This window comes from Carcharhinus amblyrhynchos, chromosome 25 (assembly GCF_965287045.1).
Source record: "Carcharhinus amblyrhynchos chromosome 25, sCarAmb.v2.hapA, whole genome shotgun sequence".
NCBI classification, from domain to species: domain Eukaryota; kingdom Metazoa; phylum Chordata; class Chondrichthyes; order Carcharhiniformes; family Carcharhinidae; genus Carcharhinus; species Carcharhinus amblyrhynchos.
The window spans coordinates 10,218,990-10,233,252 of NC_137348.1; the positions used below are offsets into that span (position 1 = coordinate 10,218,990).

The 14,263-nt window shown below is 45.2% G+C and overlaps 1 protein-coding gene and 1 non-coding gene across 2 annotated transcripts in view; both read left to right on the forward strand.

Annotated features, from left to right (window-relative positions):
• The first annotated feature begins 6,082 nt into the window (after positions 1-6,082).
• On the forward strand, positions 6,083-6,203 carry LOC145358466 (U6atac minor spliceosomal RNA). Its single transcript, XR_013889486.1, has one exon. It is a non-coding gene; the product is annotated as a U6atac minor spliceosomal RNA (small nuclear RNA).
• A 7,205-nt stretch (positions 6,204-13,408) lies between these two features.
• Positions 13,409-14,263, forward strand: part of ass1 (argininosuccinate synthase 1) — a 144,772-nt gene continuing 143,917 nt past the window's right edge. The window contains exon 1 of the mRNA XM_080211813.1: positions 13,409-13,490. The gene's annotated coding sequence lies outside the window, so the exon portion shown is untranslated. The remainder of the gene's footprint in view (positions 13,491-14,263) is intronic.

The window sequence follows — 14,263 nt, forward strand, 5'->3', positions numbered from 1 at the left end:
ACAACCAGAAAGAATGCTTTCTATTGTGCATCTGTAGAAGTTGGTGAGAGTTGTAGCAGACATGCCAAATTTCCTTAGTCTTCTGAGAAAGTAGAGGGGTTGGTGTGCTTTCGTAACTGTAGTGTCGGCATGCGGAGGTTGGGGGAGGAAACCAGGACAGGTTGTTGGTGATTGTAGTTCTGCTGAGAACCCTAATCTTTTGCCCAATTTATCTACCACAGCAAGTTAGAGCAGCCCCTTCTAAAGAACAGAACACTGAAAGGATAATTTCAAGAAAAGTTTTGGTGCAACTATGCTTGTCCCATGATCGCTAATTCTGCTTATTTTCTGGATCAACGTTTGTGTATTTTGAATAAGAAACGTGATGAGTTACGCACAAAATGGGCTACTTGGTACACTTCTTCAATTCAGGAATCATTTCTGCAAAAGCTGGCTGGAATTTGCAATGCAGCCCTTGTTGTTTAACTAAAATTACTTTGTCATTCAGCTGATAATTTAGTTGTATTCAGATGGTAATAAGTTACTATTTAACATAGATAGGGTTAGAAGATTAAACCTCTCTGCAAAGTTGAGTCATTGGGCAATGCAAACACCGTAAAGTCAAATAATGTTGGTGCTTTGGCTCCTGGTATAAGGATTTCATTCGATTTAGTTTGCCAAGTTTTTCAAATTTCTTTGAACATGTAGTTTTTCCAACTGCTGGCTCCCAAAAGGTCTTCTGCTTTTTTCTCTCTTCCCCTCGTCCCACGAGTTAATCGAGTGCAAAGGACTTAAATGCCTAACTAAAATCAGTGCAGAACAACAATCTATAAGAATTTAGAAAAAGGGCGTAGATAGATATTTGAAAAAGAAAATTTAATTAAGGATAGCATACATGAGCGTCGCTGGTGGGTCAGCATTTATTGCCCAGTCCTCGTTGCCTGAGGGCAGTTGAGAGTCAACCACATTGCTGTGGTGCTTAAATGATGTGGATATGCTGGCGTTGGACTGGGATAAACATAGTAAAAAGTCCAACAACACCAGGTTTAAGTCCAACCGATTTATTTGATGGTAAACTCACTAGCTTTCGAGGTTTCCCTCTTCTCCAGGTGAATGGAGAGTTCTGGCCTCAGACAGAGCATATAAAGCACAGACAGTTTACAGATTACTGATTAGAATGTGAATCTTTACACCTAACCTGTTGTTCAAGTCCTAAAGTGGCCGACAATGTGAGTGAAAGGAGCACTGATCACACGTTACAGAGATGTGTATTGTCTCCAGACAGTACAGTAAGTGAGGTTTTGCAAACCCAGGCAAGTCACGGGGGTTACAGATAGTGTGATATGAACCCAAGATCCCTGTTGAGACCGTCCTCATGTGTGCGGAACTTGGCTATCAGTCTCTGCTCAGCGACTCTGCGCTGTCGTGTGTTGTGAAAGCCACCTTGGAGAATGCTTACCCGAAGGTCAGAGGCTGAATGCCCATGACCACTGAAGTGTTCGCCAACAGGAAGGGAACAGTCTTGCCTGGTGATTGTCGAGTGATTGTCGATGAATGAACATTGCTCGACAATCACCAATCCTGTTGGCGAACACTTCAGTGGTCATGGGCATTCAGCCTCTGACCTTCGGGTAAGCATTCTCCAAGGCAGCCTTCACGACACACGACAGCGCAGAGTCGCTGAGCAGAGACTGATAGCCAAGTTCCGCACACATGAGGACGGTCTCAACAGGGATCTTGGGTTCATGTCGCACTATCTGTAACCCCCGTGACTTACCTGGGTTTGCAAAACCTCACTTACTGTACTGTCTGGAGACAATACACATCTCTTTAACCTGTGATCAGTGCTCCTTCCACTCACATTGTCGGCCACTTTAGGACTTGAACAACAGGTTAGGTGTAAAGATTCACATTCTAATCAGTAATCTGTAAACTGTCTGTGCTTTATATGCTCTGTCTGAGGCCAGAACTCTCCATTCACCTGGAGAAGAGGGAAACCTCGAAAGCTAGTGAGTTTACTATCAAATAAATCGGTTGGACTTAAACCTGGTGTTGTCGGACTTTTTACTGTGCTTAAATGAAGAATTCTTTCAGAGAGCCTGCACAAGCGTGGTGGGCTGAATGATTACTGTCTGTGCTGTCAGATTCTAATACGCTATAACATCCAATCATAATGCATGCATGGGTGTCAACTGTGTCTCAGTCGGTTGCACATTTGAGTCTGGATCAGAAGGTCATATGCTGGGAAGACTTGATCACAAAATCTAGGCTGGAATCTGGGGTACAGTACTGAGGGAATGCCGCACTTTTGGAGGTGCCATCCTTCAGTTAAAAAATTAAATCAAGGTCCCATCTGTCCATGCAAAAGATTCCACGCTTCTATTTTTAAACAGAACAGGGGAGTTGGAATAGAATTCCAGTAGAATCCCTATTCTAGGGACATTCTATTCTATCCTAGTACAGAAGGAGGCCATTTGGCCCATTGACTCTACACCGACCACAATCCCACCCAGACCCTATTCCCGTATCCACACATGTTTACCCTGATAATCCCCCTGACACTAATGGACAATTTATCATGGCCAATCAACCTAACCTGCACGTCTTCAGATTGTGGGAGGAAACCGGAGAATCCAAAGGAAACCCACTCAGACACCGGAGATGCGCAAATTCCACATAGACAATGACCCGAGATTGGAATTGAACCTGGGTCCCTGGCACTGTGAGGCAGCAATGCTAACCACTGTGTTACGGTGCCGCCCATTGCCTATTGTCCTGGCCAATATTTATCCTCTCAACTAACAGTGCTAAAAATACAAACTAGAGGTACAGTGTGGCACTCAGAAGCATTAAAGGCAGTATAGAGTTACACATGACATGGGAATTTTAAACAATTCATGGGAAAATACAAATTTAACATAACAAGCATGAACCTGCCTGCAAATTAGACGGGTCGAGGAAGTGAATACATTGGATTTCCCATTTTTAAGAGGGGCAAACAAGTTCAACAGGACAAGTCCAACCTTGCCAATGATCATCAGCAGTGTCATGAAATGGCACTTACTGAGTAACAATCTAATCACTGATGCTCAGTTTGAGTTCTGGCAGGACCACTCAGCTCACACCCTCAACCCAGCCTGTATGGGCAAAAGAGCTGAACTCAAGAGACAAGGTGATACTGACTGCCTTTGATGTCAAGGCATCATTTGACTGAGAGTGGCATCAAGGTAAAACTGGAGTCAATGGGAATCAGGAGAGTACAGTCTCCACTGGTTGGAGTCATACCTGACACAAAGGAAGATGGTTGTGGTGTTGGAGGTCTATCATCTCAGTCCCAGGACATCCCTGCAGGACTTCCTTAGGGTAGTGCCACCTTCAGCTGCTTCATCATTAACGCTCCCTCAATCATAAGATCAGAAGTGGGGATATTTGGTGATGGTTGCATAATGTTCAGCACCATTCACGACTCCTGAGATACTGAAGCAGCCAAGCCTTGACAATAATCAACCTTGGGCTGATATGTGACAAGTAACATTTGTGCCACACGAATATCAAGAAACGACCATCTCCAGTTATTAAGGATCTAACCATCTCCACTTCACAGACAGTGGCATTGCCATTGCTGAATCCTCCCACTATAAATTTCCTGCCAAAATTCTAAATGTCATAACAGTGTGAAAACAGGAGTCCTCTATGCCAGTCTTTTGGGTGAGTTCTGAGCTGCAATCTTCCTGCACTCTGTCAGTTGTTCTGGGGAAGCCTGCTGCAGAGCATTTGGGTGCCTTTGTGCAGGGCACCCTGATCTGACAGTGAACTAGGAGACCTCCTCCCACCACCCTTCACTGACATCGAACCCCCACACCCTCCATCAACGGCAGCATTGTCACCGTCCCAACCTACCGACACAGGTCGCCAGCATCGAGGCATCAGGGCACTCCTGATGAGTCCCCAAGCAGCCCCGAACATGTCCACTCCATTGTGATTCCTTCTGCAGCTTGCACACCCATCCACCCCTGCACGACCACCCACCTTGTACAGTTTCCCCACTGATGACCCCCCAGCTTGCACAGCTCCCCCTACATAAGCCCACTGTCATTGTGCATACCCACTCCATTAAAGCCTGACCCACTTAAATCCCTTTAGCACTGACCATAGTGCACTTATGGTGCCCAACCAGGCACTGCCAAGGTGCCAACAATGCCAGGGTGCCAGGTGGGCAATGTCAAGCTGGCACTGTCCAATGGGCACTCTATTCCCCCCCCCCCCCCACCCGACCACCCTGCGGTTTCAATGCCCTTCAATTCCTCCCAGAGTGACCACGACGCCTGGTCTCCGTTACTGCAGAGCTGTAAAGATTCTCAAGGACGTATCTCACTGGCAAAGTGGGGGAAGCATCCAGCAGGGCAGAATCAGCAGTCCCAGACTCGCTAATCGAATTTATATGAAGTCAATCCCATCCAAATAGGCTTCGTGTCCTTTATGGGATGAGATCAGATGGAAGCATTAAAAAACCACAAGGTCTCTGGATGGAGTAGATAGGGAGAAACTGTTCCCACTCTTAAAAGAATCAAGAATGGAGAGTAAATGTTTAAAGTAATTTGAAAAAGAAGCAAAAGCGATATAAGAAGTAACTTTTTCAGGCAGCGAGGGCAGCTCAGGTCTGGAAATATGCTGCCTTAAAGTGTGACAGAGGAAGGTTCAGTCGAGACAATCACAAAGGAATTAGCCTTTATTTGAACAATGTGCAGGGCTATGGGAAGTGAGTGGAAGAATGGCGCTAAGTGAATTGCTCATTTGGAGAGACAGTGCAGACACAATGAGCCGAATAGCCTCCTTCTGCGCTGTGGAACTGCTTCTAGTGATTAACTGGGCCTAAAATGAAGGGGCGTAGATTAAGAGCTGGATTCTCCGACCTCACCCGCGGCTGAGATTCTCCGGTCCCGCTGCAGTGAGCGGCAAATTCTCCATTCTCGCTGGCAGCACCAGCGGGGCGTGAGAATTCACTTGTAAATAAAGAGATTCAGGATGGAAACTGGGGGTTTTGTTTTTACACAAATGTTTGTGAGACCGTGGAATGCAGTTAGCAATTGAAGCAAAGATCAAGTCAATATTTAAAAATAGGTTAGGTGCTTGAAGGCAAGAGGAATGAAGGGATACAGGATCAGGGCGGGCACATCAGATTAGGATTCCTGCTTGTGTGGAAGATAAAACACCAACAGTAAAGACTTGTTTTTGATTATATGGGAAAGTATATGAATAAGTCTCGCTCAGCTGTGGTATTGACAGAATGAAGCAATGTAGGCGTTGGGTTACAACACTGTGTTTGGAAAAGATATTATGAAATGTTATGGTGTAAGAACTGAACATATTTGTCCTTGCATCCACTTGCAGTGCCAAAATATGTTTGAATATCAGCAGTGACTTTTACATACATTGTGCAGAGAGTGCTGATGGAAATCTGCTCACCTTGAGTCTAAAGTCTTACCAAAAATCATATTGGCCACTTGGGGTTCCCAATGTTTTTTCAAATTAAGTATACTGTACTGTGAAAGTACAGTAAGAAGTCTCACAACACCAGGTAAAAGTCCAACAGGTTTATTTGTAGCACAAGCTTTCGGAGCGCTGCACCTTCATCAGGTGACCTGATGAAGGAGCAGCATTCCAAAAGCACGTGCTACCAAATAAACCTATTGGGCTTTAACCTGGTACTGTAGCAAAAGTAAACCAACAGGTTTTTAAAGAATTTGACTAAACTTTAAAACACAACCCTTATCTATAAAGCTGTGATCCAAAAACAAGCGGATAAATATGTAAATTAAGCTGTAGGAACACATTTCACCTGTATCTGAGGAAGAAACATATTTTACACGTAAATGTGAGAAGCAAATGCTAATAATGAATAAACAAATTTGAGGTGCATTTCTACGAGGAACTGAGGATATTCTCCACAGGAAAATGGTGAATCTTCACATTAAAATTATTTTCAGCACTCCGAATATACGACAGTTGATAGATTTACCATTTAAGACAAAAGAAAAAAAAACATGATAATTGCTTTTCAACAGCAAGACTCACTTCCTCAAAAGTTAACTTGTGCAGTGTTGAGTTGTATGAAAGGAGAGAAGATTGGCACTCCCCTTGATAAGCTTGGAAGAGGCCCCAGTGGCCTCACAAAGCACAAATGGTTAAAGCATTGCCATCTACATAGTGGCATCTAACGATGTGAAAAGGGCAGCATGGTGGCACAGTGGTTAGCACTGCGGCCTCACAGCGTCAGGGACCCAGGTTCGATTCTGGCCTCGGGTGACTGTCTATGTGGAGTTTGCACCTTCTCCTTGTGTCTACATGGGTTTCCTCCAGGCGCTCCAGTTTCCTCCCACAGGCCAAAAATGTGCAGGTTATGTGGATTGGCCATGCTAATTGTGTCCCAAGATGTGTAGGTTAGCGGGATTAGTGGGGTAAATACATAGGGTTATTGGGATAGAGCAGGGCAGTGGGCCTGGGTAAGATGCTCTGTTGGAGAGTTGGTGCAAACTCGATGGACCAAACGGCTTCCCTCTGCACTATAGGGATTCTATGAAATCTCTCAGCTTCCTTGCTGTTCAAAGGCACTCCACCCCTGTTCAGACCCAGATATATTATATTCCATCCCACTGTCAACCTTTGTACAGACATATCCTGCAATCTGCCTGGTTTACAGGTGGTCTTCTCCGTACAGCCAAATTACTGATGGTTACGTGCTGGACTTGGGACACCAGACCTGCCAATTCTCACTTGCTTTCACTTCTTGATAGACACACAAAGAGGGGGAATAACTCCTGACTCATAATTATGAATTTAGTGACATAAAAAGCTCCAGCATTCTTCACTTCACTGGTTTCACAATCGATACAACTACTTTTCCATAAAAGTACTTCACTCTTTTTAATGTCTGACCTTACCAAGTGGAAAAGTGCCAGACTGATTTGACACATCAGTATGAACTGGGCAGGTGAATGAGGTGTGTGTGGGAAAGAGTAGTCAGGAGGATGAGATACTGTGTATCTGGGTCCAAGGAGGAGTAATGGCTTAGATAGAGATGGTGCAAGTCACTTTTGGGGAAATGACAGTCTGGTCTGTCTGTCAAAAATCTGATTGTCACTTCTCTTTCCCTTCTGTTTTAGCTGGGAAATCTATCAACTGATTTATTTATTTACTGGTGTCACAAATAGGTTTACATTAACACTGCAATGAAGTCACTGTGAAAACACCCCAGTCACCACACTCTAGTATGTTTGGGTACACTAAGAGAGAATTTAGCATGGCCAATACACCTAATCAGCATATCTTTTGGACTGTAGGAGGAAACCAAAGCACCTGGAGGAAACCCACGCAGACACGGGGAGAATGTGCAGACAGTGACCCAAGCTGGGAACTGAACCTGGGTCCCTGGCGCTGTGAGGCAGCAGTGCTAACCACTGTACCATTCTATGACATTGGAGTGTCAAAAATAAAACAAGTGCGTACATGGGAGGCATGATAGCACAGTGGTTTGCACTGCTGCCTCACAGCACCAGGAGCCTGAGTTCAATCCCAGCCTTGGGTGATTGTCTGTATGGAGTTTACACGTTCTCCCTGTATCTGTGTTTCTTCTGGGTGCTCCAGTTTCTTCCCACATTTCAAAGATGTGCTGGTTAAGTGCATTGGCCATGCTAAATTCTCCCTCAGTGTACCTGAACAGGCACCTCCTCAAAATCTCAATCAAATTGAGATGACCTCCCTCATACAAAACTATGCTATCTGTCACTGATAAGACCATTCAGTTCCAAATGAGTATAGATCCTATCTCTAAGAACCTTCTCCAACAATTTCACTATCACTGACGTCAAACTCACTGGCCTATAATTACCCGGATTATTCTTGCTACCTTTCTTAAATAACAGGACAACATCAGCTATCCTCCAATCCTCTGGGATCTCAACAGTGACCAATGAGGAAACAAAAATTCCTGTTAGAGGCCCAGCAATTTCCTCTCTTGTCTCCCTCAATAATCAGGGACAGATGCCATCTGGCCCTGGGGATTTGTCTACCTTAATGCTTTTTAATATGTTTAATACTTCCTCCCTCATAATGATGACTTGCCATAGAGGATTTACATACTCCTCCGAGACACCATCAATTAACCTGTCCCTCTCCTTTGTAAATACCAATGCAAAGTACTCATTAAGGATCTCATCTCCTTCCTTTGGTTCTACGCATAATTTCTCTCCTTTGTCCTTGAGTGGACCAACTCTTTCTTTAGCTGTCCTCTTGTTCCTAATATATGTATAAAATGCCTTGGAATTCTCCTTAATTCTGTCTGCCGTGCTCATTTCGTGACCGCTTTTTGCTCTCCCAACTTGCTGAGAGATTGGTGCCTTTCAGTCCCTTCTCTCCCACAGAGGGATATCTGTACACTGACTGGTGTGTCTCAGTCCCCTCTCTCTCAGGGGGATATCTGTACACTGACTGGTGTCTCTCCGTCCCCTCTCTCTCAGGGGGATATCTGTACACTGACTGGTGTCTCTCAGTCCCCTCTCTCTCAGGGAGATATCTGTACACTGACTGGTGTCTCTCCGTCCCCTCTCTCTCAGGGGGATATCTGTACACTGACTGGTGTCTCTCAGTCCCCTCTCTCTCAGGGAGATATCTGTACACTGACTGGTGTCTCTCCGTCCCCTCTCTCTCAGGGAGATATCTGTACACTGACTGGTGTCTCTCCGTCCCCTCTCTCTCAGGGAGATATCTGTACACTGACTGGTGTCTCTCCGTCCCCTCTCTCTCAGGGAGATATCTGTACACTGACTGGTGTCTCTCCGTCCCCTCTCTCTCAGGGGGATATCTGTACACTGACTGGTGTCTCTCAGTCCCCTCTCTCTCAGGGAGATATCTGTACACTGACTGGTGTCTCTCCGTCCCCTCTCTCTCAGGGAGATATCTGTACACTGACTGGTGTCTCTCCGTCCCCTCTCTCTCAGGGAGATATCTGTACACTGACTGGTGTCTCTCAGTCCCCTCTCTCTCAGGGAGATATCTGTACACTGACTGGTGTCTCTCAGTCCCCTCTCTCTCAGGGAGATATCTGTACACTGACTGGTGTCTCTCAGTCCCCTCTCTCTCAGGGATATCTGTACACTGACTGGTGTCTCTCAGTCCCCTCTCTCTCAGGGATATCTGTACACTGACTGGTGTCACTCAGTCCCCTCTCTCTCAGGGAGATATCTGTACGCTGACTGGTGTCTCTCAGTCCCCTCTCTCTCAGGGAGATATCTGTACACTGACTGGTGTCTCTCAGTCCCCTCTCTCTCAGGGAGATATCTGTACACTGACTGGTGTCTCTCAGTCCCCTCTCTCTCAGGGAGATATCTGTACACTGACTGGTGTGTCTCAGTCCCCTCTCTCTCAGGGAGATATCTGTACGCTGACTGGTGTCTCTCAGTCCCCTCTCTCTCAGGGGGATATCTGTACGCTGACTGGTGTCTCTCAGTCCCCTCTCTCTCAGGGAGATATCTGTACACTGACTGGTGGCTCTCAGTCCCCTCTCTCTCAGGGAGATATCTGTACACTGACTGGTGTCTCTCAGTCCCCTCTCTCTCAGGGATATCTGTACACTGACAGGTGTCTCTCAGTCCACTCTCTCTCACGGAGATAACTGTACACTGACTGGTGTCTCTCAGTCCCCTCTCTCTCAGGGATATCTGTACACTGACTGGTGTCTCTCAGTCCCCTCTCTCTCAGGGATATCTGTACACTGACTGGTGTCTCTCAGTCCCCTCTCTCTCAGCGAGATATCCGTACACTGACTGGTGTCTCTCAGTCCCCTCTCTCTCAGGGAGATAACTGTACACTGACTGGTATCTTTCATTCCCGTCTGAGGGAGATATCTGTGCATTGATTTGTGTCTCTCCATCCCCCTCTCTCTCAGGGAGATATCTGAACACTAACTGATGTCTCTCAGTTCACTTCTACTTTCCCTGTATTCTTCAAGCGCTTCATCTGTTTTTAGTTGCTGAGACCTAATGTATGCATCCTTTCTCTTTTTCACTAGACTCCCAATTTCCCTGGTCATCCATGGTTCCCAAATCCTGCCTTTCCTGTCTTTCATAGACACACGCTTGTCCTGCATATCGATCAACTGCTCCTTAAAAAACTCCCACATGCCAGATGTGGATTTACCCTCAAACAGTCTCTCCCAAAAAATAGCCTCCAAATCCTGCCTAATCCAGTTTTGGTTAGCCTTCCCCCAATTTAACACCTTAACCCTAGGTCAACACTTGTCCTTTTTCACAAGGGTCCAAAAACTTATGGAATTAGGGTCACTGTTTGCCACATGTTCCCCTACTGCAACTTTGATTACCTGTGTTTTTTGTTATGTGTTTTTTCCCTCTGGTAAGTGAAAGGTGAATATGTACCTATTAGTTTTTGCATGACAACCTTATAAATAGCTCATTCCAGATTGAATCCACCACCACTTGAGTTTGCTATTTCTTCTCTTCAAAAACAGAGATCAAATTACATGTTAAGTAATGAACTTTACTGTTTTTGGGTGTGGCATTTGTCTGAACCATCTTGTATTTTTCTTTAATCCCTTCCTGTTTCATAAATGGAGTAATAATCTTTTCCAGAAATAGACATTGGAAAACCCCTGCAGTGGCCTAAGGAACTGGGTAAAGAAACTTGCTGTGTCACTGTATTGGGTAGAAATTAGCTCACTGAGTTCTACCTAATTTATTTTATTAGTCATGTGCATTTAATGTTTTCTTTCAATTGATCATAACTGTTATTCCTAAAACCTTATTTGATGTCGCTAAGCAGGGTATGTCTGTGCACTTGCTCACATTGGGAACTTTGATACATGGACAGACCACCCTGAGGTTCATCAGCAGTCCTCTGTGACAGATGGGTTATGAAGGATTATCTACAAGTTGCATGTGGCAAGGACATTCTCTTTAATATTCCAGGATGTGTGTGACAGTGACAAATTGTGCTTATTGCCCATTCCTAGTTGCCATGAGATAACAAAGAACAAAGAACAGTACAGCACAGGAACAGGCCCTTCAGCCCACCAAAATCACACTGTTCTATCTAGACCAGCCACCTGTATCCCTCTATACCCCGCGGGCTCATTGGGCCGAAGGGCCTGTTTCCCAGGCTGATTTTGTTCTTTGTGTTTATGTGCCTATCCAGGTAAGACTTAAATGTGGCTAACAAATTTGCCTCAACCACTTCACTTGACAGTACATTCCAGGCTCCCACCACCCTCTGTGTGAAAAATCTTTCCCCGTACATCCCCACTGAACCTTTCCCCCTTACCTTGAACTTTTGCCCCCTTGTGATTATCATTTCTGACCTGGGAAAAAGCTTCCAACTGTTCACCTTATCTGTGCCCCTCATAATTTTATTAACTTCTATCAGGTCGTCCCTCAGCCTTCATCTTTCCAAGGAGAACAATCCCAGTTTATTCAATCTTTCCTCATAGTTATTACCGTCCAAACCAGGCAACACCTTGGTAAACCTTTTCTGTACTGTTGCCAAAACCTCATGTCTTTCTGGCAGTGTGGTTGCTGAGGTACAAATTCTTGAACAGTGGGGGTCCTTGCTCCAGTGGTGCTCCCATAATGGTGTTGTTGGGAATTCTAGGAGATTGATCTAGTGAAAATGCCGGAGTAGTGATACTTGTTCATCAGAACGATGTTCCCATGACATTGCTGCTCTTGCACCAGTGGGTGTTAGGAGGAAGATACCGATGAAGTTACATTGCAGACTTTCTTCATTGCATCCTGGAAACGGGACATATTGCAGCAAGAGTATGTTGGCAAGGACAGAAGCTGAATGCTGAAACCGGTGGCACGGGCACTAATCACACAAGATGCTCTGTCCTTGATAGTACCAAGCTTGTTGAGTTTTGCAGTGGCTGCATCTTTCCAAGAGAGTGGTGAGTACTCCACCACATGCCTACGTAATTTGCACCAAGATCTGTTCACCCATCATCCCTTTCCTTGCTGAGCTACACTGACTCTCAATTGGATTTTAAAAATTTCTTCCTTGTTTTTTAATCCTTCTGTGGCCTCGTTACTCCCTGATTTGGAAATTCATCCAACCCTACAACCCTTTGATACATCTCCACTGCACTAATTCTGGCCTCTTGTTCATTCTACCAGTAGTGGCTATGCTTTTGGCTGCCTTGGCCTTAACTCTGAAATTTCTCTCTGCCGCACTTTCTCTAACTTTAAGGTGCTCTTTAAGCTTAATGATCTGACCAAGCTTGGGGTGGCCTGTTTAATATGGATCGATGTCAAATTTTCTGGTGATGCTCCTATGAAATGCTTTGGATCCTTTACAATGTTAAAGGTGTTACATAAATACATGTTGTTATTGTAGATGGTGGAAAGACTTAAAAGAGTCTTGTAGCTCTGGTGTTATAGAATCATAGAATCCTACAGTGCAGAAGGCCATTTTGTCCATTGAGTCTGCACCAACCACAATCCCACCCAGATCCCATCGCCATAATCCCATGCATTTACCCTAGCTAGTCCCCCTGACACTAAGGGGCAATTTAGCATGGCCAATCCACCAAACCTGCACATCTTTGGACTGTGGGAGGAAACCAGAGCACCCAGAGAAAACCCTCGCAGACATAAATATGCAAACTCCACACAGACAGTGACTTAAGCCAGGAATCAAACCCACATCCTGGCACTGTGAGGCAGCAGAGCTAACCATTGTGCTGCCCCTGTTAATTTAAAAAAACTTGCATTTAAAGTTTATTTATTAGTGTCACTAGTAGGCTTGTATTAACAGTACAATGAAGTCGCTGTGAAAATCCCCTAGTCGCCACACTCCGGCACCCGTTTGGGTGCACTGTGGGGGAATTTAGCACGGTAAGAAGTCTGACAACACCAGGTTTAAGTCCAACCGATTTATTTGATAGTAAACTCACAAGCTTTCGAGGTTGCCCTCTTCGTCAGGTGAATGGAAAGTTCTGTCCTCAGTCAGTACATATAACAGCACAGACAGTTCACAGATTTTAGCATGGCCAGTATTTCAGGCTGACGGAGGAAACCGGAGAGCCCAGAGGAAACCCACACAGACATGGGGAGAGCGTGCAGACTCCACACTGGCAGTGATTTGAGCCAGGAATCGAACCAGACTCCCCGGCGCTGTGAAGCACCAGCGCTCACCACTGTGCCACAAGTGGAAGGGGTCCGGGGGGCGGGGGGGAGGGAGAGGGCGAGGCGAGCGACATCATGACGCAAGGGGCGGGGCCAGGAGGAGGGAAGGGCGGGACTAATGCTAACGGCACCGCCCCTTCCTGGCAGCTGCCAATCAGGAGCCACACCGGCCCCGCCCCCTCTCACCGCGCCCCTCCCCCCCGGCCCAAGCTCCCTGGTCTCTGTTTATAACCCGCGAGCCGGCAGCTTGTGCGCAGAAGCAGCGTGAGCGGTGCTGAAGGGTTAGAGAGTAACCGTCCGAGCGAGTGACAAGTGAACCAGGTGAGTTACCTCAGTGCAGGGGGATAATACACAGGTAAAGGTTCATTAGGCAAAAATAAAAGCTGCATCATTCTGCCTCACATTTTTTGTAACCTCAGACTTTCATCTTGTGTCTGACTTCTTGACTTTCAGTCAAGAAACTTCTTTCATTAAAGCTGGAAAATATATATTGATTATGGATTTTTAAAAATGTTCCCATCTGTTCAATTCCAAAATATAAATCAGCGCAGAAATGTACAGATTTTGTGAAATCTTTTGCAATTCCAAAGACAAATCTGCGCAGAAGTTTACAGATTTTGTAAAATCTTTTGCAATTCCAAAGACAAATCTGCGCAGAAGTTTACAGATTTTGTGAAATCTTTTGCAATTCCAAAGACAAATCTGCGCAGAAGTTTACAGACTTTGTGAAATCTTTTGCAATTCCAAAGACAAATCTGCGCAGAAGTTTACAGATTTTGTGAAATCTTTTGCAATTCCAAAGACAAATCTGCGCAGAAGTTTACAGATTTTGTGAAATCTTTTGCAATTCCAAAGACAAATCTGCACAAAAGTTTACAGATTTTGTGAAATCTTTTGCAGTACTAATCTTAACCTGTTTGTGAAATCTTTTGCAGTTCAGTATTGCCTGAACTCCTCTTATTTATTTTGCGTGTTGGGAAGGAAGACAGAAAAGCACCTCAGGGCAGATGCGAATGATGACATTCCCCTCTGGTGTTACTCAGCTTTGTCAAGTTACTTTGTAAAGCCAAGCAATAACTCCCCTGCTGTCATCA